Raw genomic sequence first — 15,537 nt, 5'->3', positions numbered from 1 at the left:
ATCGTGGCAGCCTTATATAGTTATATATTAGCACAGAATCAGCGCCTTTCTCCCATTTTGATTCTGCAATTGAGTTTAAGGCTCAAGCTCTAAAGTAAAATCTTTTTTTAAAATGACATGCTGGGTTTCTTCCTTTCAGGGCAGCTACTTTAGGTTCAAAAGCTCCTTTCAGGAGATGTTCTAGCCTTTTCTGAGACTGCCAGTTTTCACACCGGATTTTGCTCCTAGGTGAGCACACATACACATTCCCATGCAAGTCAGAGATGTGCCAGGGAACACAGAAAAGCAAATTTTCTTGCCTTAAAGTTCTTAATAGCCATGAGCCCTTGGAACTTTAAAATTTGAGGGTTTAATTTAAACAACAGTTTCTAAGTAGCTTTAAAGATTACTTTGAGCAGATTTCTACATAGAAACTCCTTTCTCTCACTAAAGAACCTAAAAAAACCCCACCCAGGTGGCTTCCTTCATTGCCTGAAGATGTCAGATAAAAGCTTTCCAAATTGAAGAATGGCTTCTGCTTCTGTATACGTGGAGCACAGAGCTCTCAGGTGAGTGACACAAGCCACAGCCTGTGCCCGTGACCAATGCCACCACAGCTGCTGTGGTGTGTATCTATGAGCCTAGTACAAAATAACATGCAATCAAACTTCTTGAAGTACTGTGCTTAGGATCTCTTGATCTGGAGATAGGCAATCTCACACTAAAATCTAACCTTGCTTTTATTAGATGGTTATATTGCTATATGCAGCCAAGGAGATTTCAGAGATGCCACAGTGTAATTAAAAAAAAAGCCCCCCCAACTTGTATTGTGATTAGGATCACTTTTCTCAGTAAAATAGCTCCTCTGTAAGTTTCCAAGTGAAACTCGGGTCTCAGAATCTGTGCCAAATTAGGTGTCTTGGACCTTCAATTTCTTGATTTTGTTCACTGAATGGCCCCATTATAAAGAACACCAGTCATTACTTGTCCTTACTTAAATTAAGGCATGGCAACACCTGACATTTCAGGATGGTGAAATGCAAATGTAAAGTGGAATAGATATTCTTGAATAATCCCTTGCTCAGACATGCCTTTGCACTAAGAATGAGGTCCATGGCTCCTCAGGCATTCACTTCCTTCTTAACAAATGTGATGGCATGATCTGTGTTTGTTGGTCTGCAATTTAGATTATTAGTTGTTAAATGCTAGCTAAGATCCTACTCCCTATAAATCCCTGTGTTAAACTTGAGCGATAACAACATTAAATCATTATTAATTTTCGCAACTTGAACTTAAGTGTGTCCTGTTTTATAAGTGGGTAGTGATGCTTTCTCTCATTTAGCTTGGTATTCTTTGCAGACAGTACTTCTATCCATCTGTACCATGCCCATTGTAAAGACAATGCACACCAGCAATATACAAAACAACATTTCTCTTCTGAATTCTACTTAGTCATATCCATATTAAAGACATTTTTTAAAGCAGAACAAATATGGCTTTTAGAACGCAGAAATTTTAGCCATAATACATGAAGCCGATATTCATGTCTTTTGTGTCCAAAACACAGAGCACTAATATTAATGCCACATGACAGACAGTCAGCATGCTATAAGATGTTACGATTTGTGAGCTGGTCATACCACTTTGGTCAGTGTGTGATATGAAAGTGAAACATGATAGTGATCGGGTGATCTGACCAGGGTATCTCACTAGTGCACTTCATAAATCAGCTGGAGACCATGCTATCTTTATAGGTATGAAAGCTTACTGGGAATGTTAACATTTTATTCAAAACACTTTATTCAAAACTTTTATTCAAAACACAAATTTATGCTACAAGTTCATTTCTATGGATAGCTATATCTTGAAGGAAGTTGCCTGGCACTTTTTTAAAATTTTTCTTAGATTTCAAGTCAGTCCAAGTAGGTTTGCCAAAGATGAGTCCCCCAAGCACCAAAAATTCTTACTCTAGCACACTACCAGTACAAAGTCACTAGCAGAGCAGAGTTCCAGCAAATCCATTCATTAACCTTAGACCTCGTATGTACTCTGCTAAAACTTAAATCATCTTCAGGCAGTCTGAAAGTAAATTGTGATGCTAGTCTTTAGGTTGCAGCTCACCTTGCCTCGCTTTGGTGTGTAAAACAGAATAAATAGGATAGAACTTAAGACCCTTCTGACTGCTGCAGGGAAGTTTGATAGACTCTCATGGACCTTTACTCACTTTCCATCATGGGTGCTTGTCAAAGTTGACAGAAACTACTTAGACAGCCAAGTCTTTTCCATACATCTCTAAATTACCTCGCCAGGCCAAAGGTTTTTATCAAATTAATTAAAACTGCATAAAGGTCAAGATTTGCTCCTGACAGCATTGATTTGCAAAGCAGTGGAAACTACTTCATGTCTTTCACAGCTTGCTTTGAACCCACAGTTGTGATCCATCTGAACTACAAAATGTCACAACAGTCACTTGAGAAAAACCCGCAGAAGGATTTTGCCCAACATGATCAGCATAAGTGTGCCCTTTGAGTTGGTATATAGTGAAATTCAAATGAAGAGTTAGAAATGTGACTAGTGAGACATAAATCATAAGGCACCTTCTTTCATTAAATAGCAGAATCAAGAAGGTTATTTTATTTTTAAATAGCAACCTTTTCTCATTTACAGACATTTATATTTTAAATTCAGTATCTTTTTGGCATAACAAAGTACTGTTGTCCAGTAGATACACCGTGGGCTACATTTGAGAGATTTGATTGCTAGCCTTTACTTATCTTCTCTTTTCCTAGCTGCACCAATTTTAAAAAATGTGGATTGGTCCCTACTTTCACCTTCTTTGAGAGAGGCCAAAAGGTTTGAGTAGGTTTGAAGGAAAGCGAAGCTGCTTAGCAAATTGCCTCCAGCTGATTTGTCACGCTTATATAACCTAGGGAGTAGCATTAAACAATTTGAGCATATGTAACATGACATATCAATTCCAAGCTTTAGAAATGATCCTCCTTTAGGGAAAAGTAATATGAAGACCATGATAATAGTTTCTTATACAAAGGTGTGCAAAACTTAGTTCAGATAAAGGACAGTTATATAAATCTGTCTCTAAATGAAGTAATCAGCTTAATTGCATGCTTGCCTTTAAGCATACGCATAATTCTATTGAGCTGAAGGGGAGCTCAGAAATCTGTGAAAGATGCAAGAAGTATTAACTTGTCCAAATAGAAGTAGGGAGACGGGTGCTACAGCCTGTCAAGCCATATGTCTGCTGAAGGGGAGACTGAATTCCAGTCTATGCTCCAAAATTTTGCTGCAGGCGGATCTCCCCCTCCTACAAAAGAGTGTGTCCTGGGCTACAGAGCTGGTCTTCCTTTGCTCTTCGCCAGCAATTATTTACTCCTTCCATGTAAAATATAACAGTATCAACAGAAGGGGCTGAACTAAACTAATTCACAGAATAGACTGAGAAACACTGTGAGTTTAAATCCTTTTGGAGAGGAGGACAATCTCTGTTACCCTTCCCATGTGGGGATATTCACTGCCCCCTCAGCAGGGTCAGAATGAAACCCGGTTCCTCTCCTCAGCCTTTACTACCAGGTAATTTAGGTGGTTTGTCACTCAGTGATACTTGGTACAGTTTTAGTTCTTACCTTTCCTCAGAAAGGAGCCTGACTGAAGACTGAGTGCCGTTAGAAAGCAAGGTGACTGAAATGAAATGCTGCAGTGCTAATCGTAGTGGATTTAACCCATTGCCACTGGGCCATTAAGAGACATGTGTGCTGACGTCCTTGATGCTGTGCTTCATACCCACAGCAAAGGGACCATTAGCCCCTGTCTACGTTGCTGAGCCAACTCCTGTAAAACAAGCCTGAGCAAGATCGGTGTTGTCAGCATTGGATGGATCTTCAGTCTGTGAGCTGAGTCTTCTTGAATTATGGTGCAATACACATCTACAACAGAGTCAGTATGCGCCATAAATATCACAGCCATAAAAGCATACTTGGCTGAATCCAGTCATGGCGTATCGGGCACAGAAAGTATGCAGAATTCAACAGAGCCTTGTCCCACTTGCCCCCAAGAGTTAATTTGGCCTGTTACTTTTCTTGTCCTGTTAACATTTATTTGCACCTAATAAGGCATGAAATTATTACTTGTGGTATATGTCTTAACATTTAATCCCATGGTGTCATATTTTAATTGGACAGAAAGAGTATCTAAATGGTTCTAACTCCCCAAGGATGCAGTTATCCAGTAATAATCACAACCCTTGAAACTCCCTTATTACTTTTATTAAAATAAAATCCTTCATGACTGAAATACTACATATTTCCTAAATTGCATCAAAATGAATTTGATGGTTTAAAAGAACAGATTGCAAATTCAGTTCATAGAAGGCTGCCCATAAGTGATAGCTTATAGAGCACCTTTCACGTTCCAAGTCCCCTAGCTATAAAATGGTAACACTTCAAACACTCAAGAAATGTGGCTGAGGGCATCACATCTTTATACATCCCATGAGGGGTCTGTGAGGCTCAGACCAATAAGTATGGTTTGAGGCTTCAGCCCTTCTTATGTATATTATATAGCATGTGATCAGCTGGAAATGAAGCACCATTTGTTGTCACCTACTGAGCCCTAGCTGATTAAGTCACTCCATGCAAATCACAAAGAAAAGAAATGCAGAAGAGAGGCTATCGCTCAAGTTTCAGCTTAGTCCTTTGGGCTACATCTATGCCAGTCAATGAAACAGGGCAGGACTCATTTTCTGAATTGGAGGGTAAGAGGCAAAGCACAGCTAAATCCACAGAGCTAAATCCTCCTCTCCCTCCCCCTGTCGTGGTTTAACCCCAGCCAGCAACTAAGCACCACGCAGCCGCTCACTCACTCCCCCCCCCACCCAGTGGGATGGGGGAGAAAATCGGGAAAAAGAAGCAAAACCCACGGGTTGAGATAAGAACAGTTTAATAGAACAGAAAAGAAGAAACGGATAATGATAATGATAACACTAATAAAATGACAACAGCAATAATGAAAGGATTGGAATGTACAAATGATGCGCAGTGCAATTGCTCACCACCCACCGACCGGCACCCAGCTAGTCCCCGAGCGGCGATTCCCCGCCCCCCACTTCCCAGTTCCTATACTAGATGGGACGTCATATGGTATGGAATACCCTGTTGGCCAGTTTGGGTCAGGTGCCCTGGCTGTGTCCTGTGCCAACTTCTTGTGCCCCTCCAGCTTTCTCGCTGGCTGGGCATGAGAAGCTGAAAAATCCTTGACATTAGTCTAAACACTACTAGCAGCAACTGAAAACATCAGTGTTATCAACATTCTTCTCATACTGAACTCAAAACATAGCACCGTACCAGCTACTAGGAAGACAGTTAACTCTATCCCAGCTGAAACTAGGACAGTATCCACCCCTTATTCTATACCATTGACGTCATGCTCAGTTCCCATACCTTTAGTTACATCCTGGTCAATCATCAACACCTTATCTATCACTTTGAGACATATGAACAATGATATATATATATATATATATATACATACACAGAGATATCATTCCTTTAGTTTATGGGTTATGTTCATTGAGTTCATTTAGTTCCTGACTCTGGGCTCCATCCGTCATACCAGTCTTTCTGGGCAGGAGGGATGGTGCAAAGTCCTCTCAGTCGGTAGAGCAGAGTTGGGCTTCAGTGCAGTATGACGAGCAGTTGACATTGGACGCAGCAGGAGGATGGTGTGCACCGTTGGATTGTTGCATGCTGGAGTCAGTTCTGGTTCCATCACTACTGCGCTTCGCTCAGTTTTATCACAGTTTTTCTTGCTTGATCTAAGTGATTCTTACTATAGTACTATGGATATAGCATATAACAATTATAGTAATGATAACATACAGTAGCAGGGTTATATAGCAACTAGTATCATACAGTTTAATTCTGGCTATTCTCACCTAAAATTAAATCCCCTTGAGGCACACATCGGACTTCCCCATCTTTTCGCATCACCCACCAAGTGCACCCAGGCCCTTGAGCAAAAGCAATCCCACGAATGGGTTTACCTTTGCCTGAGGCAGGAGTAACCCAGACTGTCTTCCCTAACATATTTTTGTGTGCACTACAGGGACTTTATCCCCTTCTACAGTACGTAAAAATTCTGACTGGGCAGGGCCACCCCGATTGGCAGATCCTCTGGTGTTGACTAACCAGGTGGCTTTTGCTAAATGTGTATCCCAATGTTTGAAAGTTCCACCCCCCATTGCTCTCAATGTAGTCTTTAACAGTCCATTGTATCGCTCAATTTTCCCAGAGGCTGGTGCATGATAGGGGATGTGATACACCCACTCAATGCCATGCTCTTTGGCCCAGGTGTCTATGAGGTTGTTTCGGAAATGAGTCCCGTTGTCTGACTCAATTCTCTCTGGGGTGCCATGTCGCCACAAGACCTGCTTTTCAAGGCCCAGGATAGTGTTCCGGGCAGTGGCATGGGGTACAGAATATGTTTCCAGCCATCCGGTGGTTGTTTCCACCATTGTGAGCACATAGCGCTTGCCTTGGCGAGTTTGTGGAAGTGTGATATAGTCAATCTGCCAGGCTTCCCCAAATTTATATTTCAGCCATCGTCCTCCATACCACAGGGGTTTTAACCGTTTGGCTTGCTTAATTGCAGCACATGTTTCACATTCATGGATAACCTGTGCAATAGTGTCCATGCTCAAGTCCACCCCTCGGTCACGAGCCCATCTATATGTTGCATCTCTTCCCTGATGGCCTGAAGCATCATGGGCCCATCGAGCCATAAATAGCTCACCCTTATGTTGCCAGTCCAAGTCCACCTGAGCCACTTCAATCTTGGCAGCCTGATCCACCTGTTGGTTATTTTGATGTTCTTCAGTGGCCCGACTCTTGGGTACGTGAGCATCTACGTGACGTACTTTTACAACCAGATTCTCTAGCCGGGATGCGATATCTTGCCACAGTGCGGCAGCCCAAATGGGTTTACTTCTGCGCTGCCAGTTGCTCTGCTTCCACTGCTGTAACCACCCCCACAGGGCATTTGCCACCATCCATGAGTCAGTATAGAGATAGAGCACGGGCCACTTTTCTCTTTCAGCAATGTCTAACGCTAGCTGGATGGCTTTCACCTCTGCAAACTGACTCGATTCACCTTCTCCTTCAGCAGTTTCTGCGACTTGTCGTGTAGGACTCCATACAGCAGCCTTCCACCTCCGATGCTTTCCCACAATGCGACAGGACCCATCAGTGAACAGAGCATATTGCTTCTCATTTTCTGGCAGTTTATTATACAGCGGGGCTTCTTCAGCACGCGTTACCTCCTCCTCTGGCGACATTCCAAAATCTTTGCCTTCTGGCCAGTCCGTGATCACTTCTAAAATTCCTGGGCGACTGGGGTTTCCTATGCGAGCCCGTTGTGTGATCAGTGCAATCCACTTACTCCACGTGGCATCAGTCGCGTGATGTGTAGAGGAGACCCTCCCTTTGAACATCCAGCCCAGCACTGGCAGTCGGGGTGCTAAGAGGAGCTGTGTTTCAGTACCAACCACTTCTGAGGCAGCTCGAACTCCTTCATATGCTGCCAATATCTCTTTTTCAGTTGGAGTATAGCGAGCCTCGGATCCTCGATATCCTCGACTCCAAAACCCCAGGGGTCGACCTCGGGTCTCCCCGGGTGCTTTCTGCCAGAGGCTCCAGGTAGGGCCATTCTCCCCGGCTGCAGTATAAAGCACATTTTTAACATCTTGTCCTGCCCGGACTGGTCCAAGGGCTACTGCATGAACAATCTCCCGTTTAATTTGTTCAAAGGCTTGCTGTTGCTCAGGGCCCCATTTAAAATCATTCTTCTTCCGGGTCACTTGATAGAGAGGGCTTACAATCAGACTGTAATTTGGAATATGCATTCTCCAAAAACCCACAACACCTAAGAAAGCCTGTGTTTCCTTTTTATTAGTCGGTGGAGACATAGCTGCTATTTTGTTGATCACATCCATTGGGATCTGACGACGTCCATCTTGCCATTTTATTCCTAAAAACTGGATCTCCTGTGCAGGTCCCTTGACCTTACTTTCTTTTATGGCAAAACCGGCTTTCAGAAGGATTTGGATTATCTTCTTCCCTTTCTCAAAGACTTCTTCTGCCGTGTTGCCCCATACAATGATGTCATCAATGTATTGCAGGTGTTCCGGAGCTTCACCTTTTTCCAGTGCAGTCTGGATTAGTCCATGGCAAATGGTGGGGCTGTGTTTCCACCCCTGGGGCAATCGATTCCAAGTGTACTGGACACCCCTCCAAGTAAAGGCAAACTGTGGACGACACTCTGCTGCCAGAGGGATTGAGAAAAACGCATTAGCAATGTCAATTGTAGCATACCACTTGGCTGCCTTTGACTCTAGTTCGTATTGAAGTTCTAGCATATCTGGAACGGCAGCACTCAGCGGTGGCGTAACTTCATTCAGGCCACGATAGTCAACTGTTAGTCTCCACTCCCCATTAGACTTTCGCACTGGCCATATGGGACTATTAAAGGGTGAGCGAGTTTTGCTGATTACTCCTTGGCTCTCCAGTTGGCGAATCAACTTGTGGATGGGAATCAGAGAGTCTCGGTTGGTGCGATATTGCCGCCGGTGCACCGTCGTGGTAGCAATTGGCACTTGTTGTTCTTCAACCCTCAGCAACCCCACAATCGAAGGGTCTTGAGAGAGACCAGGCAGGGTAGACAGCTGTTCAGTGCCCTCCGTCTCCAAGGCAGCTATACCAAAAGCCCATCGATACCCCTTCGGATCCTTAAAATACCCTCTCCTGAGATAGTCTATGCCAAGGATACACGGAGCCTCCGGACCAGTCACAATGGGGTGTTTCTGCCACTCATTCCCAGTTAGGCTTACTTCAGCTTCCAATACAGTTAACTCTTGGGATCCCCCTGTCACACCAGAAATACAGATGGGTTCTGCCCCTTTATAACTTGATGGCATTAGAGTGCACTGTGCGCCGGTGTCTACTAGAGCCTTATACTCCTGTGGGTCTAACGTGCCAGGCCATCGAATCCACACAGTCCAATAGACCCGGTTATCCCTTTCCTCCACCTGGCTGGAGGCAGGGCCCCTCTAATTCTGGCCAGAGTATCCGGTATTCACTTCTCGTAAAATTGGCTCAGAAGTCCCTTCAAGAGGATCAGAAATAAGATCAGCCCTTCTGCTCTGTTTGGAAACTGGAGCGGCATTTTTCCTAGTAGAATCCCCTTTTGTGGTGGTTTTTCCTCGCAGCTCACGTACCCGTGCATTTAGGACCGAGGTAGGTTTTCCATCCCATTTCCTCATGTCCTCTCCATGATCACATAGGTAAAACCACAGGGCACCTCGCGGTGTGTACCTTCTATATTCTCTCTCTTGGGCAGAGGAGCGCTCACTCCTAATAGCTGAGACATTGGTCCTTACAGGTGGGCAATAGGACATATCCTCTTTGAATTGTTGGAAATCCTCGGACAGCTTCTCCACAGCCGAAATGCAGGCTTGTAGGGAGGAGGAGAGATTTTCTTCGTATTGACGGAGTTGGCGAGCCACTTCATCCACTGTCGGTGCCTCTTCGTCTTTCCAGGTCATTATTGCCAGTGAGTTGGCATAGGACGATGGTGCGCTCCGTACAAATTTCCGCCACATGGGTCGTGTGCATTGGACTTCGTCTGGATCTTTGGGTAATTGTGGGTTGTCCGGGTCATGATGAATCGTCTCTAGCACAGCTAATTCCCTCAGATATTGGATACCTTTTTCCATGGTGGTCCACTTGCTTGATTGACATATAACATCTTCCTTAAAGGGGTACCTTTCCTTCACACTTGACAAGAGTCGCCTCCAGAGGCTGATGGCTTGTGTTCCTCTTCCAATTGCCTTGTCAATGCCACCTTCCCTGGCAAGCGATCCCAGCTGCTTGGCTTCCCTACCTTCTAATTCCAAGCTATTAGCCCCATTGTCCCAGCATCGGAGAAGCCAGGTGATAATATGCTCACCTATACGGCGGCCAAAATCTTTTCGCATATCTCGCAGCTCACTCAAGGATAGGGACCGGGTTATTACCTCTGGTTCTGCCTCTTCCTCCTGTTCCCGTGATGGCCCTGGTTCACCTTCATCCTTTGCTAAGCGAGCTGATTTTTTATATTTCTTTTTCTGTACGGGGGCAACTGATACTGGTGCAGGTTGATCCGCTGGTTCAGTTGCAGTATCACTCGCCGGGTTTTGGATATCCGCAGCGTCTGTCGCCAAGGTTTGGGTAGCAGCATCTGTCGCCAAGGTTTGGGTAGCAGCAGTGCTCGTCGCTGGGGCTGGAGGGACCGCAGTGCCTGTTGCCAGGGTTTGGGTAGCTGCTGTGCTCGTTGCTGCGGCTGGAGGGGCTGCAGTGCCTGTTGCTGAGGTTTGGGTAGCCACAGTTCTCATTGCCAGGGCTGGAGGGGTCACGGTACCTGTCACCAAGGTCTGGGTGGCCGCAATGCTCGTCGCCGGGGCTGGAGGGGCCGCAGCGCCCATTGCCGGGGTTTGGGTGACCGCAGTGCTCATTGCTTTGTTGTTAGGTCCAGAGACCTTCTCTTCCCCTTGGGGGTGCTGAGTTGTGTCGAACAGGGCTCGATAGGCATGGGCCAGGCCCCAGCACGTTGCAGTGATTTGTATCTCTCTGGAGCTGCCGGGGTGACAGCATACCTTTTCCAAATATTTTACTAGTTCTTCTGGATTCTGCATTTGTTCAGGGGTGAATTTCCAAAACACTGGAGGTGCCCACTTTTCTAGGTACTTGCCCATACTACCCCACACACCCTGCCACTCATAATTATCCAGCCTCGGGGCAGACCTCTGGGTGATCTTCTTAAATAGTTGTTTAACCTTAAACAAGAGCTGAACCACATTCAGAAGCATGCTAATTCCCAGCAGTAGAGCTAGGACCGTGCTGGTGTCAACATCCCAAGAGTATTCAAATTTTTCAAAATTCCCAAACACCATTGTAACTGGACTGAAGGGGAAAGGAGAGGGGAAAAAAGGTATCCCACTCATAGACTGGTTTTCCAAGGAGGAAAGGTAAATGGTATAATTATTAATAGTTTCCCACAGATGGCTCCCGCAGTATAAAGGTGACAATGCTGAGTGCAAATACCGGATTAATTCCACAACTGATGACTTTATCATACCATAAACCAGTGTTATACAATACATCAAAGCAAAAACCTTAATCCACCTCCCACGGATGATAAGCAGCAGAAGAGGGACTACATACAGCAAGCGAGGTGATACATAACAGAACTTTAAAAACCAGAGCAACAACTCTAAGAACACATAAATCAACATAATGACCAGCGACTATAAGACCAATATAATGAATGCTTATAACAAATTTGTTTTAACGAGCTCTGGTCAGGTTTGTCGTTATCTCAACCCTTCGGGCCCCACGTTGGGCGCCAAAATGGACTGTCGTGGTTTAACCCCAGCCAGCAACTAAGCACCACGCAGCCGCTCACTCACTCCCCCCCCACCCAGTGGGATGGGGGAGAAAATCGGGAAAAAGAAGCAAAACCCACGGGTTGAGATAAGAACAGTTTAATAGAACAGAAAAGAAGAAACGGATAATGATAATGATAACACTAATAAAATGACAACAGCAATAATGAAAGGATTGGAATGTACAAATGATGCGCAGTGCAATTGCTCACCACCCACCGACCGGCACCCAGCTAGTCCCCGAGCGGCGATTCCCCGCCCCCACTTCCCAGTTCCTATACTAGATGGGACGTCATATGGTATGGAATACCCTGTTGGCCAGTTTGGGTCAGGTGCCCTGGCTGTGTCCTGTGCCAACTTCTTGTGCCCCTCCAGCTTTCTCGCTGGCTGGGCATGAGAAGCTGAAAAATCCTTGACATTAGTCTAAACACTACTAGCAGCAACTGAAAACATCAGTGTTATCAACATTCTTCTCATACTGAACTCAAAACATAGCACTGTACCAGCTACTAGGAAGACAGTTAACTCTATCCCAGCTGAAACTAGGACACCCCCTTATGCCCAAACAGAGGAGATACAGTCCCTCCTGACCCCAGCCCAGCGCAGGCACCACTTAGGAGCACCCTGGGTGCACACCAAGCAGGCAACCTTGATCCAGCCACGAGCCAGAGTGTGTCAGTGCCTGGGCCATTCCTGCTTACTTGGATGGAGATCACACGGACCACGTGTGAGAGAGTACAGGGAGTTTTCTTATCACTTGAAATAAAGTCAGCTCTAGTTTGAAGCTTGCTGCAGAAGAAGCAGGAGAAACAAAACATTTAAGAGTGGAGTCTAGCTGGTGTAACTGAAATTATGGAAAGTATTTAAGTAGATGGAAAATAATGAACTTTGCTAGAATGTGTAAGGACATCAACACTAACTTATAATGGTCTCCTTGAGGTAAAGAAGAAACACCAGGAGACCTTTTAAGACCCCAGTGTTCTTGTTTTTCTGTTTTAGTGAAGATGCTATGAGAGCAAATGGAGCCCCAGAAGAGCCTGCCCAGCAGAAAGCACCCCCTCCTAGCAAGCACATTGCCCCTCACTGTTAATTGCAGTGTACCAACTCCTGACAGCTTTTTAATAGGCAAGGCAGGAGGGAAGGTGGTATTTTGTTATAGGTCTTTATAAAGTACTAAAAGGCAAATTTTAAATGCTCATTACACTTGAGTAGCTCCACTCTACTTAAACATTGGCTCCAGGTTTACTTCATTATCCTCTTACCAGTAATTAAGCTACCTAGGGACAATCAGCAAATAATAAAATGCTGTGGTGGAGGAAATTAGTTTAGACTACAAAGAATTGAATGAAATTATTGTGCAAAATAGAAGAAAGAAACAGCATATAAAAGATATTTAGCTATCTCTAGATAAATACATTCTAAGGGCCATAATATTTTCTCTACATGAAATATATAAATTGACGGTTTGGAGAAGGCCCTACTCATTTCTCCTCAATGCAGTTTATTAAGTAAATATGGCCTTTCATTCCCACTAATGTCTGATCAATGGAGCAGTCATTTTCCTAGACTTTCAGCTGTCTGCAAATCAAAGGCTAAAGGTAATGCTTGAATGAAGCGTATCTTTTGTCTACCTCTATCTTCCATCTCATTGAGTGAAGAGTACGAAGGCATAAATGCATGGAATAAGTGATTTCTCCTACCTAGAGCTGGAAACAAGCAAAGCATTCGTGTCAGGTCATCCTGGAAATGAGGCCAGAAGCTTGTCTAGGCACGTCTGTGCTATTTTCCACCTCCTGCTCTCACCACAGCTCATGTAGGGAGACTGTAACTTTCTTTACTTGTCCTAGGGAAACTTTCCTGTCCCTGAGCCCTAGTCAGAGCAAGGCAGGACATGTTAACAACTGGGTTGAGAAGTGAAATTGTTTGAACATTTGTGTTGATTTTATAGCATATACTCCAAAAAAGGAGTAAGGTATGACCATTTGAGAGAGGGAGAAGCAGAAGTGAGGGAGGAGATTTTATTTCATGCAGCCACAGTAACTCCTAGTTAAATGATCTCGGTTCATTTATCTGAACTAGATTAGAAGATGAGTGACACACAAGGGATGTAAAACATAGCACTTGACTGCTCCTTCTCATCCACCCTGCAAACACTGATGTAAAAATCTGTGGGGGTTAATTGATTCCTACAGATGTGAAAGAAAAATCAGCCATCAGAAGGCAGGTAAATTTCCAGAAGCAAAAGCCTTACACCATGAGGGAGCTACATTAAAGGAACAACAACCCATGGCTTTTTAAAACTTGATGGGTGGCAAACCACAAAAGAAACTGAGTACCTTCTGTTGCATTTAAGGGTAAAGAAGTTTGGCAGAAAATAAGCCCCCTTGCATTCCAGCTTATCCTCAGATATCACATGGGCTGGGGGCAGCTAGGTTTAGATTCTGAGTGATGTTCAATTCAACACTATAAGTCCAGTCGCATTCAATATATCGAACTATCACAATTACGGATGCACTAACAGCACACTGTACTTTCAATTTAGTCACATTCAACAAACTAGAATGGCCAGACTTAAAAGAGTTTGGTCACGTTCAATGAACTATCACAGCTAGATTTTAATGAATAGTATGTTTTATTAAAGCAACAGGAATACAGGTTCTTTTGGATTGCCAGTGATAACTACACTGTCTGCAAAGCACGTGCAAATAATAATAGAGTCAACTAGAAGCACATTAAATTACGGAAAAACTCTACAGATATTTCTAAGTTTCCTGGGGAAGCATTTGATATAACCAAGGGTTTGAATCATACCCAATAGGCCTCCCTGGGGGTGGGAGTGGGAAGAGAAGTTCAGCCCATCAGCTGATCCCAGAAGTCAGCAATATCCTCCCAACTTGTCTATGATGGTGTCTTCCCCAGCATTCTTCCTCTCTTAAGCCCCTTTATACTATTTTATTTTTAGGTGGAGCTTGAGTGACTCTAGTCATACATACCTTTATTATGATTAGTGTAAAATCTCCTCACTTTACTTTTAAAGGTATATGCTAGAGAAAATTCAGAGCGCATGCTCAGTGAGGGGTGGTAGCACCTTGGAGGTGGGTAGCTTTTGGGATGGAGGTGTGTTTTGGTATTATAATGAGATTATAATGGGTAAAGTTCATCCAGAGAACATGATTTAGCATGTCAGTACTCCAGAACTGGGCACTTATGATATAAATCAGAAGTAAGACAATGGCATTGACAGAACCCACTTAATTTCACCTCCTTGCTTCAGTGGATTCAATACAGGGACCTACCATTCTTGTTCCTGTCGTTCCAGTTCCCTGTCCCTGAAGTGATACCACAGAGCCTGGCCATGGTGTCTCCACTCTGCTCTACCCTCTGTGTTGCTTCTCAGAGTCAGCATACCAAGCTCCCCTGGTGTTAGCTAACATCTAAGGCTGTAGGTTATGTTGCTTAGGGAATTATTATGGAACAGATTCCTTGCATATCCACTGCATTCCATCCTGGAGTTTTACCTTCCCTTAAGAGGGGGACATATCAGTAAGTCAGCTCCAGCAATCATTTCACACCTTCATGATGCACTTTAAAGAAAATCATGCCCTGGACCTTAAATGCTGTCAGGTGTTTTCATCAATTCATCAGTTACAGAAAATGGCTGTGCACAACTGCTGTTTGTAAACATGATGGACACCTTTGATACCACAGGAGAAAAAGGCAGACTCTCTTCTCTGTGTGACTCCTAAGCACTTAATTTGTTAATACAATGTATTTTCCACAGAACACAACTCCCCCTCAAACAGCTGAATTTGTTCAATTTCACACTGCAATGGGCAAATTGAAGACAGCTGGCTTTACTCATCTGTGATTTTTTGGTTTTGGTTTTGATTGATTAGTTGCTCTGTTTCAGGTTTTAGTGGAAGGAGAAACAAATAATGTAGCCAAACTGCTAACAGTATATTTAAGATTTTATTATTGTGCCAGTACTGTATAACCTTAAATTTTTAGGGCATAACTGAAGCAAGGCTTAGTGAAAACAAATGTATCCATGGCAGGGTATGAAGATCCAC

This window comes from Aquila chrysaetos, chromosome 1 (assembly GCF_900496995.4).
Source record: "Aquila chrysaetos chrysaetos chromosome 1, bAquChr1.4, whole genome shotgun sequence".
Lineage (NCBI taxonomy): Eukaryota > Metazoa > Chordata > Aves > Accipitriformes > Accipitridae > Aquila > Aquila chrysaetos.
The sequence above is the reverse complement of the archived record's forward strand: the minus strand, read 5'-3'. Positions refer to the sequence as shown.